The sequence below is a fragment of the Dermacentor albipictus genome, chromosome 1 (assembly GCF_038994185.2).
Source record: "Dermacentor albipictus isolate Rhodes 1998 colony chromosome 1, USDA_Dalb.pri_finalv2, whole genome shotgun sequence".
NCBI classification, from domain to species: domain Eukaryota; kingdom Metazoa; phylum Arthropoda; class Arachnida; order Ixodida; family Ixodidae; genus Dermacentor; species Dermacentor albipictus.
This window is the reverse complement of record NC_091821.1, coordinates 211,420,445-211,443,897: the sequence shown is the minus strand read 5'-3', so window position 1 is coordinate 211,443,897 and position 23,453 is coordinate 211,420,445. Positions and strand designations below refer to the sequence as shown.

At 45.7% G+C, this 23,453-nt stretch overlaps 2 long non-coding RNA genes across 2 annotated transcripts in view; one reads left to right on the top strand and one right to left on the bottom strand.

The window, feature by feature from the left end:
• Positions 1-1,554: 1,554 nt before the first annotated feature.
• The window catches only part of LOC139054175 (uncharacterized), a 34,253-nt gene continuing 12,354 nt past the window's right edge, over positions 1,555-23,453 (bottom strand). The window contains exon 3 of the long non-coding RNA XR_011511058.1: positions 1,555-1,860. This is a non-coding gene — a long non-coding RNA (uncharacterized lncRNA). The remainder of the gene's footprint in view (positions 1,861-23,453) is intronic.
• Positions 7,734-22,713, top strand: LOC135916002 (uncharacterized). Its single transcript, XR_010568806.1, has 3 exons — positions 7,734-7,810; positions 15,167-15,307; positions 21,576-22,713. It is a non-coding gene; the product is annotated as an uncharacterized lncRNA (long non-coding RNA).

The following is a 23,453-nucleotide window of genomic DNA, read 5'->3' as shown; positions in this document are numbered from 1 at the left end:
TTCGTGACTGATAATTTTACGTTTCCTAGCAGTATTACAGAAATAAAAACTCGCTCGGTTGGCCTAATATGTCGTCGCGGTGAAAGGTTGCCTGCATTACATTCCCACGCGCCGCCTACCTTAATCGCACGGTAGTCAACAGGGACATTTATTTAGAATCAATAGCATACGTGTCTAGGCGCCGTGATCACTCATTTAAGAGAAAAGAAATAGCCGCCCATACTCTCTCTTTACGAATTCTTTTTTTCCCTCTCTATCAAGCATTGGAATCGCCTTCAATGTGACGTCATGGCAGTGATCCGTGAAGAAAGTTTCATTGAAGTTGTGATCCAATATGTGTTAAGTGGATAGAGCTACATTTGTGCCTTCTCTTCGCTGCCTTCTGTTAGCTTTGCCTTTTATGCGTTTTCTGCATCACGAGTACGTTATTACTCGTTTTTTTTTCTTTTTTTTTTCACCGCGCATTGTGCTGCGGCGTTTGTACTTGTTACTTTACAGTTTCTTTTTTTTATATATAACGCTTTACGGTTTTGTTATTTTATAGTGTTTTGTTTTTTATGAGCTCCCGCTTGGACCGAAGAATTTTGTTATTTCAGCGTAATTAATCGGTCTTTGTGTTCGTGATCCCCCTACTGTAATGTCGTCGGAAGAATGTAGGTATTGAAACAAATAAATAAAAATAAATAAATTATCATACAGTTCAAACTTTCTGTAACGGTCATCCATAGCATGCCCCTATTTCCTTAGAATATAGAATATGTATGTTCCATCGTTTGTTCTCCCAGGGCAGCGGGGAAGCTTTGTGTTTCATATAACGGCAGTAAACATGCAGGTAGAAAACGAGAATTAAATTTATCAATTTTCAGCTAGCCCCTAACGTTTCCCTACCCTCGTTTCCTCTAAATATGAACTTGATGAATGACGCAGTTCTTTCATGGCACTGTGAAAACATGTTTACAACGTTTTCAAGTACTTCTACAGTCTCACTAGTAGGTTCGCCTTTGTGTATAGCTTCGCATTTTATGCAGCGTTGCTGTGTAAAAAGTGATAAACCTCCCAGAGAGAGAGAGAGAGAGAGAGAAAGGGAAAGGAAAGACAGGGAGGTTAACCAGAGATTATCTCCGGTTGGCCACCCTGTACTGGGGGAGGGGAAAGGGGATGCGACAGGTGAGAGGGAGAAGGATTTAAAAAAAAGGAAACTGCACACACACGCACGTACACACAAACTGTTTCTGTGGGCACTGTCACGCAGCCCGCTAAGGCATCCCAGAGCAGCACAGGTGCTATGGGAGGTGGCGTATAGTGTAGGGCTGCAGATTAATTCTCGCCACATCACGCTCTTTAACGTCCGCCCAGAACCCATGCAGTGCACGAGCATTTTTGCACTTCGTCCCCATCGAATGCGGCCGCCGTGGTTAGCACTCGAACCGGCAACGTCGTGCTCAGCGGAAGAACGACATAGCCACTGAGCCACCACGGCAGGTAATTGAGCACACAGTCATACTAGCAACGAGACCGACCATGTTTCTGACTCCGCTTTAAATTCAGCTGCAGCAAAAGTTGAACGACTTTTCGCGGTGGTCACCATGGTCGTACATGTGTAAAGCACATCATGCTTTAAAAAAAATGCTCGGTTGTTCTTTTATGCCACTGTATTCGTTGGGATGTAGGGTCATTGACAGGGTATTCTGGTTTCATGGTGTCGCGATTTCATTTTCTCTCGCTTCATGTCCGCTGCCTGGCTCTGAGTTTCGCAGCAACTTGAGAGCATCTCTATGCTCACAATTTTTCCTGGTAGGTATTTCGGTAGATATTCTTGGTCGCACTTTTTCATGGCGTTCTTCTGGGAGGTCGTTTCTTCTGAAAGAGAAAGATGAATGTTAGTTTTTCAGCATAAAATAAACTAAATATTGTTTAGAAGAGCAAATAACTGGGAAAGTTCGTTAAGATTCATGGCTGGGGGCAGCGCAAGGATCGAAGATGAAGAAAGCGAGACGACAAACACGGTGCCGTATTTGCCGTCTCGCTTTCAACGTTTTCCTCTCTTGCGCTGCCTCCAACATGAACAAAGAAATGTTGCGCCTAGGGTTTGGTGTATGGCGTGAATCTTAATTCATGTGTAGACAGCGCACGAAAACGAAGAGTAAAATGAGAGACAGGAAAACGCTTAAAGCCAACTTCCAACTGCACATTTCTTTTGATCATGAACCGTGCGGCATCACCGTAAGAGCGCCAGTGCGTACTCAAAACATCTACAAATTATGTTTTCAGTATATATAATTCGTTTTGCTGCTAGCGCAATGGAAAACTGAGAAACGGAAAGATCGACCAGACCAGCTTTGATTCGGCTTCAATAATCACTCTGATTAGCTGTTTACGGCTTTTCTCGACAACAACGGTATTATTAAAATTCGACCGGAAACTGCACCGTCTGCAATGAAGATCGAGAAAACCGCCGTTCTTCTTGTCGATGCTGTTTCAGTATACTCACTGGCGAATTATTCTGATTGACCGACGTATATAGAACCCACTATGTGACAAAAGCACGGGATATATGACATTCCCAACAAAAAGAATAAACTGTTTCTGCGAACCTTGTCGCAACACAATCAACAGTACGGGAGGGCCCGGCGAGGCAACTTAGCTTCTGTTGCTGATTGCGCGCAGTGCAAACCAACTCGACGTTTGAAAGCATCATTACTTTTTACAAGTGGCGAGAAATGCAGGGAATATAAATGGTGCCCCACGTAGCTGTGGCTAATCTTTAAAAATATTCGGGTGCGCCATAGGCGGACACGACCGAAGTATGTTGTCGGCAACTTTATGGAGCCAATCACACGGTTTTTTGCATTCTCTTTAGTTGCATAACTAGCCTAGATTAATTAATAAACTCTACAAGTCTTATCTTTAGAGGCAAACTTACCATGAGGAAATTGTAAAGAGTTCTAAGGAACGTCGGATGCGGCAGCATATAAATTTGTGCCTGTTACGCAATCATACTTTCCTCGTCATAAATAAAGACCGCGAAATATGAAAATACCTATGCGTGATTACGCGTCTGCGCTCCGTGATCGCGATGTTCTCACAGGTGCCACGCATGAACGAAGAGTGCTTCCAGCCTAGCGCGCAGCCGCTGAAAAAGTGGCAGGGCAGTTACGCAGGCGATGGCTTCGGAATTCACGCCAACGATTGGTGCCAGTTGCACTGCCGAAAGAAACAGATACGGCCGTTTGCGATAGCGAAAGCAAAATGAAGAAGGAAAAGAAATAAGTTACAGGGATTTACGTGCCAAAACCACGATCTGATCGTGAGGCACGCCGTTGTGAGAGACTCCGGAAATTTTGACCACCTGGGGTTCTTTCACGTGCACCTAAATCTAGGTACACGGGTGTTTTCGCATTTCGCCCCCATCGAGATGCGACCGCCGTGGCCGGGAATCGGTCCCGAGACCTCGTGCTTAGCAGCCCAACACCACAGCCACTAAGCAACCACAGCGGGTAACGAAGAAGGACAATGAAGGCAAATAAAGCGTAATAAATGACGCCACAAGAACTTCTGAATCCACAAGCACGAAGATAAGACAAATCCACGTACTACCCTTCATGCCCATTGTGGTTTACTGATTGTAGCGCCAGAGTTCCCTCTAGTAATTATTGTAGGAAGCTCTATGGCTTAAACGCGCTGTTCATTCATACGCAGCCCGATTGAGAGCACTGCGATCGCGGCACGAAAATGGGCCACGTGGCAATTTTCTTATTTCGCGTGTTTTCTTTATAACGCGGAAAACGTCGCTGTGTAATAGCCGTAGGTATGAATTGTAATACTGTTCAGTAAGAGCAAGTTTAACTTTGAAGACAAACACGTGCAAAAGGCCGACATTTGCATTGGTTCTCCCATTGCTCCTTTCTTGCGTGATGTATCATTGTCAGGCGTAGATAAAGATGTCCCTGCTAGTCTCACTGATTCACGATAGTTTAACTTTTTAGATGTGCTGGCGATTTCTAATTACTGAAAGTTGTTCCTAATTGTGACTTTGACAACACTATTGATTGTGTGATTAGCACGTTTACCAAGTACGGCAGTGGGCTGATTTTTTTTTTTTTTTTTTTACATTGGAGAAGCCTGCTTACAACTTTATCCAGTTTTTGAATCTACGCCTGTGTTTTCATGACGAACGCGTTTTCTCGGTGTACAACCCGAGATATTTGACAGGCCTGGTACCTTTCGATAGTGCGTGCTCGCCAACTATCACGAGAAGGATCGCCATGACTTGCCTTTGCGCCTCGTTAAAGAAATCCTGCTCGCATCTATTGCATTTGGGCTTTTCTTCCCAGACTGCCCGTTTGACGCGTTCCGGCTGCCCACCTTTAATGGTTGCCTCGGTGTACGAGAAGCCTCTTCAGGAAGTAAAACACCCACAGCGGGAAAGGAACAGGAGTGACAAGAAGCGAGTGCAGGAAATTACTTGTCTTCACAGAATCGTGCACAACATCAAAAATGTTGTCACAAGATACAGCGTCAAAGTGCTATTTTCTACCCCGATCAAGCTGGCAAAGGTTTGTTCCATAAATAACAGGAAGCCAAATACTTGCCTCCCATGAAGAAGCCCTAAAACAAATTCACCAATTGCAAGTCTCTGGTTGCGTACAAAGTCCCGTTTAGTTGCCTACGGAAGTACATTGGTCAAACAGGCAGATGTTTTAACGACAAGCTACGCGAGCACAGGTGAAATGCACACAACAAATCTGGAGGGTACATGGGCAACCATTGTCAAAGATCATTACCAACCGGATTTTCAGGGAACCATGTTCTCGAATACCGCCAATGACAAACTGTAAAGGGAGATAATCGACGCATTCTTCATCAGCAATGCCGGAGGCACTTGTGTCAGTGAGCTATCGATTCTTCTTTCCAAAGACGAGATGGATTTTCTAAAAGGTCATGTGTGAGTGGGCACTAAGCCTGCGCTCTTTGTAGTTGTATTTAGTGGTTGGTTTTTGTGTGTGTAATTCGCCAAAAGGGCTTCACTCTGTTTGACAGAGCACTTGTATCTTCCATTATTGCCCACTTTTGTGAGTACGGAAATGGCGCTCTGTCGTCCGCGAATTTCACGTTTCATTATATTTTTTATTCTTTCCGCCGTCCTTAATGATTGCGATCGCTTCAGCTATAATTGAACGCTGTTTGGTTTATTCCAGTGATCGGGCTTGCCTGCTTGCTGCTCTCCGCTTCATCCCACGTACCTTTTTTTCTTTCAAGAGAAGCTTGTATTGCCTCACTCGTGTCGGCGTCAGTGTTGGCGTTGCAGTACGAAAAAAACTCAAGCCGCGCGAAAATAAAAATTATTGGTTGGGCTGCGGATTCGAACCAACGACCTCCGTTTTTTTTTTCTTTATTGCATGGAGTTATGAGTAGTGTCAATCCAAAATTGTTACATTACATTTGGACATACATGAGAAACAAACGCACACATGGTACTCAGTCCAATGAAAGTTCGAATTCGGGCAAACACAAGCGTCCAGGCACGAAATCTATTCAGGTGCGGGATCAAAGGTAGCAACCACACTTCGCACTTGAGTAGCCTCTTCTCGAAAGACAGAGTTTATCGAGCGAGATGGCTCGGCATGTCTGTCGATCATTCGGCTTCTCCATAATGAATGAAGTCCTAATAGCATAAACAAATCATATGGTGTATTACTGGCTGTCTTTTTGAAAGGAAGGAACCGGATACCATAAGATGTGAGAGGAAGGTCTTTTTTGATAATTCTTTGTAAAATGTCCCAAAATGAAATGTACCACAACAAATAATGAAGCAATGTTCTATTTTCTGCGGGCATTTACTGCAAAGTCTACACTTTGTTCTCCAGGGTACATATAGTCCTTTTTCCTGAAGCCACGTTTTAACTGGCAAGGTGGAGGTGCAGCTTAAAGAAAAATGTTTTCGCTGCTGGCGTAATGCACATTCTACGGATATGGCAAAGAACATCTTGACCAAATAGAGACGGATACGGCTTTCGGTACATAGGTTCAGGGAAAAGGTTATGTATAAGTGCTATATTTAGCGACGTTCGATGAACGGTCAGCCGCTGTCGGTTCATCATGCGCGCCCTTTAAAGCGGGGTTTTATATGCATGAAGAAGTAGATGCAGCGCAAGACGCGAGCCAACCACAGGCGCGTGATTCAAATCAATCTAAAGGAGTGATCGCGCATTCGCTCGCCTCGCGCCCGCCGTTTCCCGCCAGTTCAGGCCCAACAGTCAGATGGGGAGGCCGCGTTTGGTTCGTTCTGCCGAAGAGCAGGCTGCGTGGAAGGCACAACAATGGGGGCGGGCAGCGCGTGGTGCATTCGGCCTAAGAAGAGGCAGCGTTTGATTAATGCCGCCGGGAACTCGCTCGAAAAAGGGCTCGTCGTCGAAGTGCCGACCTTGTCGTGAAGGAGCGCGAAGCCGAGGCGTTAGCTTCGCTTGCACCCCTCGTCACAGTAGCGGGCGCTGAATTTTTATTATTATTATTAATGTTGATTGTTACCACAACTAGTATTTTGTGTGACGTCACATTTCATCTTAGAATCATTTCAGCATGGTCATACAGGTTGTCTACCAACCGGGAGAACCGGGAATCCTCAGAGGTATTGAGTAGTCTGCAAAAAGTCAGGGAAAACTCATGGAATTTGTTCTTGTATCAGGGGAAAACTAGCTGTAATTTTATTGAGAGGTAACGAAAGTCGCGGTAATGCTGGCTCGCGTAGCATACAGGAATCGTAACGAATCGTCTTTGACGCCATGTCGTCGGCTGGAGGAGTTGCCAGTGTACAGTCAACGACCGAGTTTCCGGATGCCCGATAATTCGGACGGTTCGTGGCACAACCACGTACCCCATAGAGTCAATGTATCAGGACGTCTGAAATTTCGGAAGCAAGAAACCTTCGCCATCCGATTTTCCGGACTTTTTGCCGTGACCGCAGATCCGAAACGGCATTAATCAAAGCCACCACCGCTGCCGTTTTGATTACCTCGCCACCTCAAACCGATGCTCTCGCACGCAGATCCGCTGGCAGCCGTAGCCACCACTGCGGCAACGCTAGGCCTAGCTGCTTCGACGTTCGCTATTAAGCTTCTCGCCGTTGGGTGGCGTGTTTTTCATTGAAGGGATTCGCTGCTCTCAGCAATGGCACCGACTCCGCCTTTGTGGTCCTCGCGACTGGCTTAGAAGCTCGGAAAGCACGGTGCGTTGCATAATACAGGTTCCCGAAAGTCAGCTTCGCCTCTGCACATAAATGTTACTTGGTGAAGCATACGCAAAAGTATTGCGGTAAAGCATAAGCGTGGGAAAGGGCTATTGCCACGGGACACAGTATGTATTCCTTCAATATACATATATACGTCAACAAATGACGTGTACTATGAGCATTAACGTGCATTGCAAAATAATGATACGATATAAAAAATGCATAAATTTCTAAAATTCACTAGAGCACCATGGCCTCGTTAGAGCCCTTGAGACACAAGGGCCTGGAGGCATGTGCTATATAATACAACTATCACAGTGGCACCCTCTGGAAAGAGGATGCGCTACGAATTTATTGGGCTCATTACATGTAGGGCAACCTCATTTTAAAAAATTGAGGACTACTTTTGTGTTGAAAAATGGTTCCTTACCAAGAAACATAGCTGGGTGAAGAGGTACGCAATAAAGATATGCAAGAGGAAAATGTTTCTTTCTTTCAGATTCGGCTTTGCGACACTCCAAGAGGACGTGGAGGATGGTCAGCCTCTCACCACATCGACCACAGCTTGGCGGTTCATTTCCAGTACGCAGAAAATTGTGTGTACCAAATGTGTGCCCTATTCTGAGGCGGCAGAATAGGACATCTGTTCGCCGTGATTTTGTTGGGGAGGGCCAAATACCTAACTGTGGCTTTATAACGTGCAGTTTATTGTTTATTTCTGCGTTCCACATGCGTTGCCAGTGTTGTCGCAGTTTCTTACGCAAGAAAGGCTTCAGATCTGTGACAGGGACAGCAGCTGTAAGAAAAGTGTTTAGTGATGTGAGTGATGTGGCCATTTTATCAGCCAGCACATTACCCTCGATACCTCTATGGCCAGGTACCCAGCATATTACTACGTGTCTCTGTGATACATAAATATTGCATAAGAGCGAGTAAAGTTCAATGAAAACAGGATTTGCATGCTTTTGTAAGAAAATTAACGCTTTTACAAGGCTTAACGAGTCTGTAAATACTATTGCTCTATCGAATTTTAATTTATTTATATGTTTTGCTGCAGACAGTACTGCATAGGATTCTGCAGTGAAGATACTTGTTAAAAGATTCAACACGTCAAATTCAGAAAATGAGGGACCAACTGCAGCAAAAGATACGCCAGAATGTGATTTTGACGCGTCTGTGTAGAATTCGCTGCAGGAGTATACTTCGATTGAAGTTCACGGAAATGCATAGCAGTTTCAACCTCAGGAGCGTGCTTTGTGACCTCTACAAAGGATATGTCACAGTCTATCACCTGCCACTCCCAGGGTGGTAATAGCTTAGCTGGAGGCATTAGGCGATGTTCGAGAACTGGGACATCCATTTCCGTGCTAAGTTCTCTTGCACGCAGTGAGAAAGGAAGTCTCATAGAGGGTCTATTCCGAAAAAGTGTTTCACACGTCAAGTCGTTAACGGTTGTGAAACACGGATGTCCCTTATGAGAGCGAACCTTGAGAAAATACGTTAAGCTGATGTAAGTTCTCTGAAAATGGAGTGACCACTGATCTGACTCGACATATAGACTTTCAACAGGGCTTGTTCTAAATGCGCCAGTGGCCAGGCGGCTACCGAGATGGTGAACGGGGTCTAACATCTTTAGCGCACTCGGGGCGGCAGAGTGATAAACCACGGCACCGTATAGTCAAGTCGTGATCGAACTAGGCTCCTGTAAATATTCAACAAACACTGTCTGTCGCTACCCCACGTTGTGTGGGATAGGATTTTAAGTAAATTCATTGTTTTTAGACATTTTGCTTTAGGACATTTTATATGTGAGATGAAAGTAAGCCTCCAGTCAAGTATTACAACTAGGAATTTGTGTTCATTGCTCACAGGTATTTGTTGTCCGCCCAGTTCTACGCAAGGATCTGGGACGTGACCTCTCTTTCTTGTAAAGAGAACACAAGAACTTTTCTGTGGGTTGATTTTAAATCCATCTTGGTCTGCCCACTTGGACACCTTGTTTAAGCCCTGCTGTACCTGTCTTTCACACACTGTAAGGTTGCAGGATTTGAAACCTATCTGTATATCGTCTACGTAGACGGAATAAAAAATGGCTGGTGGCAGTGAAGAACGAAGTGCGTTCATCTTAACGATAAAGAGAGTGCAACTGAGTACTCCTCTCTGGGGTACTCCTGTTTCTTGTATAAAAGGTCGCGATAATACGTTGGCGATTTTCACGGGGAAGATACGATTTGACAAATAGCTTTCAATTATGTTCAGCATATTTCCACGTTTGCCCATTTCCGACAGGTCTCGCAAGATCGCGTAACGCCATGCCGTGTCATACGTTTTCACCATGTCGAGGAATATCGATAGGAAAAACTGTTTATGTATAAGTGCATCGCGGATATTTCCTTCAATGCGCACAAGATGATCGGTTGTCGACCGCCCTTCTCTGAAGCCACACTGATAAGGATCGAGCATATTGTTGAGCTCAAGGAAATCTATAAGTCCGCGATTTATCATTTTTTCAAAAAGCTTACACAGACAATTTGTTAAAGCTATCGGACGATAACTTGCCGCCAAGGAAGGGTCTTTTCCCAGCTTCAGAACAGGTACTACGATCACTTCCTTCCATGTGGATGGGACGTATCCCGCAGCCCAAATTGTGTTAAAAAGTGCGAGTAGTGTGACTTGTGTGTCGGTATGTAAGTTTCTTATCATGTCATACATGATCCTGTTAGGTCCCGGTGCAGAGCTTTTGCATGTGTTCAAGGCGGCTCTCAGCTCAGCAATACTAAAAGGCCGGTTATACGGTTCATTCTGTCTGCATTTTCGTGTGATTGGCTTTCGTTCCTCTATTTCTCTATGTTTAAGGAAGGATTGGGAATAGTGGATTGAGCTTGACACACGCTCAAAGTGCTCCCCTAGGGTGTCTCCCTGCTCTTCTAAGCTATTTACTTGATCGTTCATCAAAGGCAACGGATTTATTTGGTGCCCTTTTAGCTTCCTTACGCCATTCCAAACTTTCGCCTCCTGTGTGTAAGAACTGATACCTGAAAGGAACCTCACCCAGCTATCTCTCTTCGCCTGACGCCGTATGCGCCTTCCCTGTGAATTTATGTGTTTAAATTCAATAAGATTTTCTGCATTCGGCGACCTACGCAATATTCCCCATGCCTTATTCTGTCGCTTGCGGGCATTTCTACGGTCATCATTCCACCAGGGAACACGTCTTTTAGGTGAACCACCATTTGTTTGCGGGACAAACTTTTCAGCAGCATCAATAATAAAAGCGGTAAAATATGCGACAGCTTCATCTATACTAAAATTGTTTATAAAATCAAGTGGTAAATGAGTAGATTCCTTAAAATGCTCCCAGTCAGCCGATGCTGATTTCCAAATGGGAAACCGGGGAGGGTTGTCATGCTGCGTTATTGATATTAAAGTTATAGGGAAGTGGTCACTTCCAAAAGGATTCTTGATCACATTCCATTCAAGATGAGGCAGAAGGGAAGCAGAGCCTATTGCTATAGCAATAGGCTCTGCTCTGCTGTACCTATAGACCTATGGATGAATATGAATTGTGTTGAAGGCTGTAATATGTTGGTTCCTTCTTATTAAATAGGCAGGCATTAGAGGTCAGAACAAAATTTTCAATAAGTCGGCCTCTTGCGTCGCAACACGCGTCGTCCCACAACGTGTTGTGGGCTTTAAAATCACCTACAAGAATGTAGGGTTCCTGCAGCTGATTTATCAGGTTATAGAAATCGGTTTTTTGGAGATGATAGCTTGGAGGTATATAAATGGAGCAGACGGTTACCAACTTCTTGAAAATAATCCCTCTAATTGACACTGCCTCGAGCGGTGTCTGTAATGCTACCTGGCGACAAGCTACAGACTTGTCTGCAAGGATTGCTACACCGCCGGACGAGGTGTTAGCCTCATCACGGTCCTTGCGGAATATGGTGTACTGGCGAAGAAAGTTTGTTTGTGTGTGTTTTAGATGTGTCTCTTGAACACACAGCAACTTGGGATTGTGTTTGTTTAGTAGTTCTTTAATATCGTCAAGGTTATGGAGAAGTCCTCTAACATTTCACTGTAGTATTTGTGTATCCATTATGCTATGTGTGTTGGGTCATCATCATCATCATCATCAGCCTGGTTACGCCCACTGCAGGGCAAAGGCCTCTCCCATACTTCTCCAACTACCCCGGTCATGTACTAATTGTGGCCATGTTGTCCCTGCAAACTTCTTGATCTCATCCGCCCACCTAACTTTCTGCCGCCCTCTGCTACGCTTCCCTTCCCTTGGAATGCATTCCGTAACTCTTAATGAATCCATTCCGTAACTCTTAATGATCATCGGTTATCTTTCCTCCTCATTACATGTCCTGCCCATGCCCATTTCTTTTTCTTGATTTCAACTAAGATATCGTTAACTCGCGTTTGTTCCCTCACCCAATCTGCTCTTTTCTTATCCCTTAACATTACACCTATCATTCTTCTTTCCATAGCTCGTTGCGTCGTCCTCAATTTAAGTAGAACCCTTTTCGTAAGCCTCCAGGTTTCTGCCCCGTACGTGAGTACTGGTAAGACACAGCTGTTATAAACTTTTCTCTTGAGGGATAAGGCAACCTGCTGTTCATGATCTGAAAATGCCTACCAAACGCACCCCAGCCCATTCTTATTCTTCTGATTATTTCAGTCTCATGATCAGGATCCGCAGTCACTATCTGCCCTAAGTAGACGTATTTCCTTACCACTTCCAGTGCCTCGCTACCTATCATAAACTGCTGTTCTCTTTCGAGAAAACTAAACATTACTTTAGTTTTTTGCAGATTAATTTTAGACCCACCCTTCGGCTTTGCCTCTCCAGGTCAGTGAGCATGCATTGTAGTTGGTCCCCTGAGTTACTAAGCAAGGCAATAACATCAGCGAATCGCAGGTTACCAAGGTATTCTCCATTAACTCTTATCCCCAATTCTTCCCAATCCAGGTCTCTGAATACCTCCTGTAAACACGCTGTGAATAACATTGGAGAGATCGTATCTCCCTGCCTGACACCTTTCTTTATTGGGATTTTGTTGCTTTCTTTATGGAAGACTACGGTGGCCGTGGAGCCGCTATATATATCTTTCAGTATATTTACATACGGTTCGTCTACACCCTGATTCCGCAATGCCTCCATGACTGCTGAGGTTCCGACTCAATCAAACGCTTTCTCGTAATCAATGAAAGCTATATATATGGGTTGGTTATATTCCGCACATTTTTCTATCGCCTTATTGATAGTGTGACTATGGTCTATTGTTGAGTAGCCTTTACGGAATCCTGCCTGGCCCTTTGGTTGACGGAAGTCTAAGGTGTTCCTGATTCTATTTGCAATTACCTTAGTAAATACTTTGTAGGTAACGGACAGTAAGCTGATCGGTCTATAATTTTTCAAGTCTTTGGCGTCCCCTTTCTTATGGATTAGGATTATGTTAGCGTTTTTCCAAGATTCCGGTACGCTCGAAGTCATGAGGCATTGCGTATACAGGGTGGCCAGTTTCGCTAGAACAATCTGCCCACCATCCTTCAACAAATCTGCTGTTACCTGATCCTCCCCAGCTGTCTTCCACCTTTGCATAGCTCCCAAGGCTTTCTTTACTTCTTCCGGCGTTACCTGCGGGATTTCGAATTCCTCTAGACTATTATCTCTTCCATTATCGTCGTGGATACCACTGGTACTGTAGAAGAATAGAATAGAAAAGAATAGAACTCCTCAGCCACTTGAACTATCTCATCCTTATTAGTAATGATATTACCGGCTTTGTCTCTTAACGCATACATCTGATTCTTGCCAATTCCTAGTTTCTTCTTCACTGCTTTTAGGCTTCCTCCGTTCCTGAGAACATGTTCAATTCTATCCATATTATACTTCCTTATGTCAACTGTCTTACGCTTGTTGATTACCTTGGAAAGTTCTGCCAGTTCTATTCTAGCTGTAGGGTTAGAGGCTTTCATACATTGGCGTTTCTTTATCAGATCTTTCGTCTCCTGCGATAGCTTACTGGTATCCTCTCTAACGGAGTTACCACCAACTCCTATTGCACGCTCCTTAATGATGCCCACAAGATTGTTGTTCATTGCTTCAACACCAAGGTCCTCTTCCTGAGTTAAAGCCGAATACCTGTTCTGTAGCTTGATCTGGAACTCCTCTATTTTCCCTCTTACCGCTAACTCATTGATCGGCTTCTTATGTATCAGTTTCTTCCGTTGCCTCCTCAGGTCTAGGCTTATTCGAGTTCTTACCATCCTATGGTCACTGCAGCGCACCTTGCTGAGCACGTCCACATCTTGTATGATGCCAGGGTTAGCGCAGAGTATGAAGTCTATTTTATTTTTAGTCTCGCCATTCGGGCTCCTCCACGTCCACTTTCGGCTATCCCGCTTGCGGAAGAAGGTATTCATTATCCGCATAATATTCTGCTCCGCAAACTCTACTAATAACTCTCCCCTGCTATTCCTAGTGCCTATGCCATATTCTCCCACTGCCTTGTCTCCAGCCTGCTTCTTGCCTACCTTGGCATTGAAGTCGCCCATCAGTATAGTGTATTTTGTTTTGACTTTACCCATCGCCGATTCCACGTCTTCATAGAAGCTTTCGACTTCCTTGTCATCATGACTGGATGTAGGGGCGTAGACCTGTACAACCTTCATTTTGTACCGCTTATTAAGTTTCACAAGACCTGCCACCCTCTCGTTAATGTTATAGAATTCCTGTATGTTACCAGCTATATTCTTATTAATCAGGAATCCGACTCCTAGTTCGCGTCTCTCCGCTAAGCCCCGGTAGCACAGGACGTGCCCGCTTTTCAGCACGGTATATGCTTCTTTTGGCCTCTTAACTTCACTGAGCCCTATTATATCCTATTTGCCGCCTCGCTAGATAACGTTCTAGCATTAAACGTTGCCAGGTTCATATTCCAATGGCGGCCTGTCCAGATCCAGGGATTCTTAGCACCCTCTGCTGCGTCGCAGGTCTGACTGCCGCCGTGGTCAGTTGCTTCGCAGCTGCTGGGGACTGAGGGCCGGGGGTTTGATTGTTCTGTTTATATGGGAGGTTGTCGCCAAGTGCTGCACCAGGGTGGCCAGTCCTGCTCTGGTAAGGGAGTGTGTTACCGGTTCTGGTCACCGGCATCAGGCCACACTCCAGGCCTGTTTATGCAAATTTATCAACACGCGGATATTTTTTTCTTTTTTTTGGAAAATTGCGCAGCACCGGGATTCGAACCACGGACCTCTTGCACGCGTGGCGGGTGTTCTACCTCTACGCCACCGCTGCACTGGGTGCTGTGTGTTTACGAGACTGAGGTTAGCTCACGGGCCTTCTTCTGGCACCGTGACGGGAGTTTTGTCTCTTTTGAAGCTATCGAGAGTGCCTCACCGCTCCTTAGGCGCTGATGGCGCCGTCTTGCTGGTGGTTGTGTCCATCGCCTTTTGCGAGGCGCTGGACACGCGCTCTTCCGAGCGCTTTGTTTGGCGTGAAGGCCTCGGCACGTTGGACGAGGCCTTTGAGGTCACCTGCCCGGAGGTAGATGGCCCCGTCTGCTGGGTTGGCGTAGCAGCACTAGCTGCATCCGCCGGGGGGGGGGGGAGGGGGGGAGGGGGGGGGGGGGACGGCGTCACTGCCGGCTCACTGGGTGTGGGTCGGACAGCCGCCGGAGACCGTTGTAGCGCTGTCCCCTGACGCGCCACTTCGGCAAAGGTGTTCTTTGGCAGGAAGGATACCTGCCTGCGTGCCTCTTTGAAACCTATATGTTTTATTTTACTTTAATTGTAACTATTTCCTTTTCTTTCTTCCACGATGGGCACGACCGCGACTATACAGCGTGCTCCCCTTCACAGTTTACGCAATGGAGAGAGTTTTCACAAGATTCAGAGGTGTGCTCATGAGCACTGCATTTCGCGCAGGTTTGGCGGCCTCGACACCTAAGTGAACTATGACCGAAACGCTGGCATTTGAAGCAACGCAGGGGATTTGGAACATATGGGCGAACACGGAACTTGATATACCCGGCCTCGATGGACTCGGGCAGAACACTTGTGCCAAAAGTAAGTATCAGGTGTTTGGTCTGTATTTCCTTATTATCACGCCTCATCTTAATTCGCTTAACGTTGATGACGTTCTGCTCACTGAAGCCCTCCAAGAGCTCAGCCTCAGTCAGCTCCAAGAGATCATCATCGGAGACTACGCCACGGGCGGTATTCATAGTACGATGCGGAGTTGCTGTTACTTTGGCGTCGCCAAATGATACTAGATTGGGTAGCTTTTCATATTGCTTCAGGTTGCGGAGCTCCAAGAGGAGATCACCGCTTGCCATTCTGGATGCTTTGTAACCTGTACCAAAAACTTGGGTGAGACTTAGACTCGAGGAATGGTGAGATTGTTCGCACGGGTTTGTCTGGTTGTTCGGAGCGGACTATATGAAAGCGAGGGAAAGTTTCTTTCTGAGGGGCAAAAAATTCTAAGACATCATCGGTGCGCCCCCTCTTCAAGGAGCGGTCAGGTAGTGGGGGAAAGGAAGTAGCCATAGGAAATTGTAATTTTGGCAGTAACGCCAGCCACCCACCGCGGAGTCCTACAAGGGGACGCTGCAGGGCCTGTGAAACACGGCCTGCAAACGCCAGCTGTACATTACGACTATAACCAAATATGAAATAACCTAGGTTGGTTATTCACACAAGGTTAGCCCTTGCTGCCTGGAAAAATTGGAAGTGAAGAGAAGCCAGGAAAGATGGAAAGTGAGAGAAAGACGGAGATTTGAGGGAGAGCGAGAGACAGGAAAAGGCAACTACCGATTTCCCCTGGGTGGGTCAGTCAGGGGGTGCCGTCTACGTGAAGCGGAGGCCAAAGAGGTGTGTTGCCTCCGCCGAGGGGCCTTAAAGGGCCTGACACTCAGCATCGGCTCAACCCCCAGGATCCCCCTTTCCCCGGACACGGCTAAGCCGCGCACGACTACACGCGGGAGGGTCCAACCCTCGTGTGCTCGGGTACGTGGTGTCGCAACACACCAAACGCCTGCTGACGCAGACGCCCCTGCGGGTCTGCAGTGGACATAAAATGGGATGGTGGTGGTGGTGGTGGTGGTGGTGGTGACGATGATGATGATGCTGATGATGATGATGGTGGTGGTGGTGGTGGTGGTGGTGGTGGTGGTGGTGGTGGTGGTGGTGGTGGTGGTGGTGGTGGTGGCGGCGGTGGTGGTGATACTGATGATGACGACGACGACGACATATTATATTTAGTGGTGCCTTAACAACCCGCGGAGAATTCGGAAATCCGATTCGGAGGAATAAAAATTTAGAGGACGCTTAAGTTTCGCCTTTAAGAGCGTTGCGCTGCTAAGCGCGAGGTCGCGGGATCGAATTCCGGCCGCGGTGGTCGCATTTTGATGGGGGGCTAATTGAAAAAACGCCTGTGTCTCGTGCATTGGCGGCACATTAAAGATCCCCTGGTGGTCAAAATTAATCCGGAGTCCCCCATTACGGCGTCCCTTATAATAAAATCGTGGTTTTGGCACGTAAAATCCCAGAATTCATTTAGCTCGTGATGAATGACATGATGACGTCATCTGTCGCTAAAGTTTAAAATCGATAGCACTTAGTCGGCCCTGAGCACCCTGACACAATTTTTTTTTTTTTATGTCACGTTACACCCGGCAAGATTGCTGATTCCATATTGACTATATCGTGTTTGTTGAACCAAGGCGAGCATAATCTTTGGGACTAATCATGCTGGTCTCGAATATCTCATTTCGTTCGTCTTGGATGGTGTTCATATGCCTATCGCCCTGATGTCATCGTTCCCCGCACTCAAGGACTGAGTGTTTCGAAAGAAAAGTGCACGTTAGTGGCATTCACTACTAAGTCAATGGTATGAATATCTGTTTCGATTAAATCAAAACTAAGCTCGGCAAGAAAATATAAATGTATCTAGGTCAGAATTTAGCAATTAAATCGCGTAGAACCTAAAGTAAAATCCTGAATGGCACTGCAAACCTTCCCATCGCTGTGCGCCAAGGATAGTAATTTTGGAAAAGTTAAAGGGGCAGACAACTGCTCAAAACATGAATCGAGATAACCCCGCTGATGGAAAGATTGCCTATTGTATTTGTTAAAACGAGCCATGTTCTTCTCATCAAACGGTAGATTTATAATTTTAATTCTTCACTAAAAATTGGGACCAAAGACCTTGGGTGCCCCACGTGGCAAAAACATGAAGATGCATAAGAGGTCTAACACGTGACCTTCTATTAGTGCAAGCAGTTCCTTGTTTTTCTATTAGTATTGAAATGCAGTACACTTTTTTCTGTTATAACTTTTTAAAACGTACAACGTGCTGATAAGCCTTCGTTTGCAGTGAGCAGTAAAATGTCACTACCTTCGCCTTCTTTTTCGGTGAGTTGACTTGGCTCGTCTATCGACATAATAACGACTACGGGGGCCAGCCACCCATGACGTAGGCATGTACTTGAGGGAAAAGGCGGTACAAATATAAGAAAGGTCTGTATAACAACGAAAAGTTATTGTACCGGCTTTTTATCTTCAAAAGCGGTTGAAAAAGTCAAAATGTACGTGGTTAACCACAGTTGCACTCACTCCTATGAAAGCAGAACGATGAGCAGCTTTCACGATTCGCGAAGTGGGCTATCGACATCGGTCTGACTTCTAAACATTGCTGAAGGAGGGACTCTTACATTTTTTGAGGCTCCTCAGATCAAAAAGCTTTGCTTACAAAATATCCGCGCGCTTTTGTAAGTAGCCACTGCACGTGTGAATATACCGAGGATGTGCTTTGCATTGCGGCATAAAAAACCAGGTCCTTAAAAATCGGCTGTGAGTCCCTTAAAATATAATCCAAAAAGGCAGAGCCATTGTTTCTAAGTTCTTTTTCGCAAACTAAAATCGTTGACAAGCAATGACAAAGCTATCCGTTGAGTCATCTTTCGCACAAAACAAAAAATACACACACACATTCGGTGAAGGTGCCAGACCAGCTCGTGTAAGTAAATATTTAGATATGGTATTCGACAACGCAGCCTAGTGAGGAGAACTTCCAAATATTTACATTTGGGTCCACTGTTGAAAGGATGTGATAGATGCTCAAAATCTGGCTGGCGCTCTTTGGCCATCTCTGGCCCTTGCGCCAATAGACCCCTGTTGTAATCGGACCGCTGGCACGAGTTGTTGCAAATGGGTCGCAAGCCCCAAGGGTAGCGTTGGCCTGGCGGCCTGGGGCACAACTGGAAGCATCCGAAGGTCCTGGCAAAGCATGAGTCGACTGCTAACAGAACAACTTGTTTATTCTAGCATCGCAAAAGAGCGGCCGGTCAGGTCGACCGAAGTGGAGAGACGGGAGAGCACGCTACTCAACACCCCATATATCATAATCATCTCAAATTCTAGGGAGCTCGTTAAATACCGGGCACACAATTCATGCAACATCATTTGTCTAAAAAATATAGCCGCTATGAAGAAAGCTTATGAAGGTAGGATTTGAACAACAGGACCAGCCAGAGACGCCTTCGGCAACCAATTCGTAATTTTGTTTTCAAGAATAAGCCCTTATGCCTAGGCATCCAAACCAATTTGATGGAAGCTAAATGGAGGGGCACTAATAATTTGAAGGCTCCCACAGTTACGAGTCACCAGAAACACTGAGGGAGGAGTGCAACGACAGTTACGACCACAGCGGAATTTGCTGATGGATTTAGTTTGTGGAGGGCTGCAACTACAGCTAGAAGCATAGGCGCCGAGTACGGGGAGGGGGGGCTCCTGGACCCAAGCTCCCTCCAGAGTTTACCGGGGGGGGGGGGGGGGGGGGGCTGAGCAGCCCCCCTCCCGCACGCCCACACGCACACCTCAAGTGCCATTACCAGAGTTTTGTCACCCACATCATTCGAGGTTTCCTTTGACTTGCCTCTACCTTTTCACCTAAAATTTTATTGGGGCTAATAGCTTTCTGCATCATTGTTGGCACGGACGTGCACAGTTTTTTTTTTTTTTTCTGCAAATCCTAATAATAGGAGGACACATGCATGAGAAGCACTAGCGGCAGCTGCCTCATCCGTATTTTCTCACTTCAACATTGTTTTAAATTTTCACTGTAAACACCATGCACATGCACAATATGTTTAAATATACACACAGAACAAAGTTTATTATATTTTGAAAGAGATGCAAGTAGCCAATTAAAAATTATTTCTAAAGGTATGGATAGTCTATGCCTAGAGAATGAATATGCTGCTGTAGTTCACCACGCTTCAAACTGATTTGCGTGCTTTTTTGACCATGAGGAAAACTTATAGACTTCAGGGACCCCTTTGGCAGAGCCTTTTGTCAATGGTGTGTGAAATGCACGTGAATGTATTGTGTCTCAGTAGTGCTTCTGTTTCCAGTAAGCACTGCTAACGACTCATGAAAAAAAACAGTACTAATAATTTACAACATTTATTAGGGATGGAAACATTGTCAGTTGCATGCAAAGATTATAAATATATACAGGGTGTCTCAATTAACTAATTAACCAACATTGATTAATTAGTCAAGATTAATTAACCAGGATTTCTAGAAAGAGCAATGCGTTACTTGAAGAAAACGTAGTGCATATTGTTTACAGAACAGTGGAGTAGCCGCCAGTAATTTTTTTCGCTACTGAGATTTAATTAGGTAATTGTAATTATTTAGCTCACTCGAGATGCACTATCCTAATTATTGAATTGTGTCAGTGAGGCATTTGAAGGCATACCCCAGAGACATAAAACTGCGGTATATTCAGCAACGTACTAATTGCGTACAAATTTTTTTCCAAATGATAAACCTCGCGAAATGTGGAGAATACCACGTGACTGTACTCCCACCCGGATCATAAAGCAGCACCCTCGAACAGGCTCCCTCTGAGTTAGCCAAAACGAAATAAAAGAAATTTAAAAAAATATTGTGATCGAGCCAGTGCCTTATCCGCCGCGCCTCGGCCCAAGTAACATGTCGCATGTGCTGTTAGTTCGAAACGAGCTGTGATAGCTGTTCTCTTAGCATAGATAAAGTGCACAGATGGTTCTTTCTTTTTGCCACAACACTTATCACTACAAAAGCGAATTGACAACGTCAGTGCAAAGGTTTAAAGGTGCGTTTTGTTTCGTCCCAGTTGCCATGTATTTCTCTAATGAGCAGAAGGTAAAAATGATCCTTGCCTTGGGAGCTGCAAATGACAACAAGAGGAAGGCCGCAAATATATAACAGTCATGGAAGTGTGGCGGTAGACCAAACACATCGACTATCACCAGAAATTATGAAAACTTCAGACAAACCGGCAGCTTCAAGAAGCAACGGCAGAGGACTCCATCTTTGAGTCCGGCATATACGCACGGATGTTCTAGCATTTATGGCCTCAAACTCTCATGTTATCATGCAGGACGTGGCCGCCCAGGTACCAGTTTCCGAGTCATCAGTTTCGAGGATTCTAAATAACGTCCTTTCGCCCGTACCACCTCAACCAGCACCAATGCTTAGACGATATGGACCTGTAGAATTGTCTAGACTTCTCGAATTGAGTCCTCACAAAGCCGATGTGTCACCGGACTTTATCAGCAACATCATGTGCACAGATGAAGCTAATTTTCGCAGAAACACCTAGGTAAATAAAATTGCATAATGCACACTATTGGAGAGACTTCAATCTACACGAGGTAACGGGCAATCGGCACCAGTACCAGTGATCGCTCAATGTGTTGTCGGAATTTACGCCGGTACTATAATCAGTCCCATCTTCTTCGATCACACATTGACTGCACAGCGTTACATGAACAAAATCCTTGAAGGAGTGGTTGATGAGTCTCTCAGCGAAGTTCTGCTGTCACATCTTCCACTTCTGTAGTATCAGCAAGATGGGGCACCCGCACACAGCACCAGCTGAGCACGAAACTGGCTGGATGCGACTTTTTATGCGCAATAAATTGGAAGGCACGGGCATGTAAATTGGCCGGCTAGGTCACCTGACCTCTCTCCACTCTACTTATTTTTTCGGGGTTATGTGAAAGATCGTGCTTACATAATCAAGATGGACGTCAGATTAATTCAAGGCAAAGATAACGGATGTCTGCCGTAGAATTCTGGCATCGGTCATCAAGAAAGCCATGTGATAAAATGGACACAGTATACTGCGTAGCTGCAAAAGGAAACCTATCGGAACATGTCCTCTAGGCTTGTGTTCAACGGAGCTTACGAATTCATAGATAATAAGGGCACATTGAAATATGATGTTTTCCTGCATTCTTTCTTTCTTTCTTTATCTTTTTCTTTCTTTCTTTTTTTTTTGCAGACATCCTGATTGCCAATTCAGCTCATTTAGAACTGGTATATTTACTTTCTTGAACGCATCGGTTTTGCCTTTACTCTACATGTTGGTCACGTATGCATCTGAGCCATTATGCTAGGACCCCTTCCCAGCACCTGGCGAGCCTCGCTGCAGAAAGGCCCTGCTCGACATTTAGCGCCACTGTCAGTGCACATTGTGCGTCGTTTACTTCAGGGTATGCACCTGCACAGCCAAGCCAGTGTTTCCTCCATGGTGTTTGAGCCGTCCACAAGTACACATAATGATTCCAGGACTACAAAAGAAGACAGATCTACCGGCCCCTGCTCTAAAACAGCTGAGCTTACTTCTTTTGCATGAAAAGTACAGCAACCACGTGCGCATCTATACCGATGGATCAACTATGTCGTCCAGTTCTGGTGGTGCGGTGGTTATACCAACGCTAGGAATAACACTGCAATTCAAGACGTCGCATGTCATGACCTCAACGGCGGCAGAGCTAACGGCTCTGCGTCATGCACTGGAATTCATTGATTCTGAAAGACCTAGAAAATGGGCTGTGTTCTCTGACTCAAAACTAGCATTACAGTGCACACAGACAGTTCTCCGATGTGGATGTCATGGACAGTTGACATACGAAATCGTGAAACTTCACCATCACGTCCAACAAAAAGGTCACGAGGTTGTTTTTCAGTGGGTACCTGGTCATTGTGGAATCAGTGGCAATGATTCCGCCAAAACGCTGCTCGCACAGCACATCAAGAGGAGCGCAGCATTCCAATTCCGCTTTCGAGGACAGACACCGCAAGGCAGCTTCGACACCTGGCACACTGCGCCCCTGGCTCACTGGCACCTGGCTCACTGACCGAGTGGAACTCGCCAAACTTAAGACTTACATGACTGCATCGATTAAACCCCTCACTGCAGCTCCGACTTCCACTCGGACTTCCTTGACGTGAAGCTACGCTTCTCTGTCGCCTTTAGTTATGAGTTGCCTTCCCAAAATCATACTCTACATTAATTGGAGTGACCGACAGTGCAGCATGCAAGGTCTGCGGCACCGAAGAAAATGTTGACCACCTGCTGTGCCACTGTCCACGATATGCCCCTTCTCACAATAAACGTTCATTCCTCCTCCTCCTTTTCCCAATTTGTTAGAGATACCACAGTAGTTCCATTGCTGAATGGCTGGATGCTGCTTACGTGGAAAGTTAGCCATGGTGAATACTTGTTCGAATCAGTTGCATCAGTTTGTTCTGGGTGTCAAGTACAAGTGACCATACGGCCGAATCGCTAGGGACTTCTTTATTCACTGGCGGGAATGGCAAGGTAGCATGGCCATAGTAGGCAGCAACATTGCTGCGGGTTCCTTCCAGCGGGTAGCCATTCGTGCTTTCCTTTTGCGCAACAGTTCCAGCTGCCGTGACAGCAACGCTATCTGTGCATCCAAGTCAACAGTATCTTGCTCTTCAGCTACCTCAGCCTTATTTGTTCCCAGCAAGGCAAGAAACTGATTTGCCCTTTTTTGAAATTTTCAGCAACTTAGAATACGACGGGCCTGCTTGGGTGGTCATCTCTGGCTTTGGCCAAGCGTCTTCTGGCAGTATTGATTCCTGGAAGTGATTGGTAAGCAAGGCAGGCTCTGGTGTGTCCCATGTAGCACTACGCACATGGGCATGAGCTGAGGCAGCCAATTGGTCAGGCATATCGGGGATGTGAAGTCATACTCATCTGATTTGCAAAGCCCGCAACGATAGCGAGGCTTTCCCTCCGGTGTTGTTCGTTCTGGGTCAGGAGATGTTGGACAATACTTTTGCAGGTGTCCAACTTTAACACCTGTAGCAGTACACAATGCGTGGTTTAGACTGCTTTGGGAGCACTATA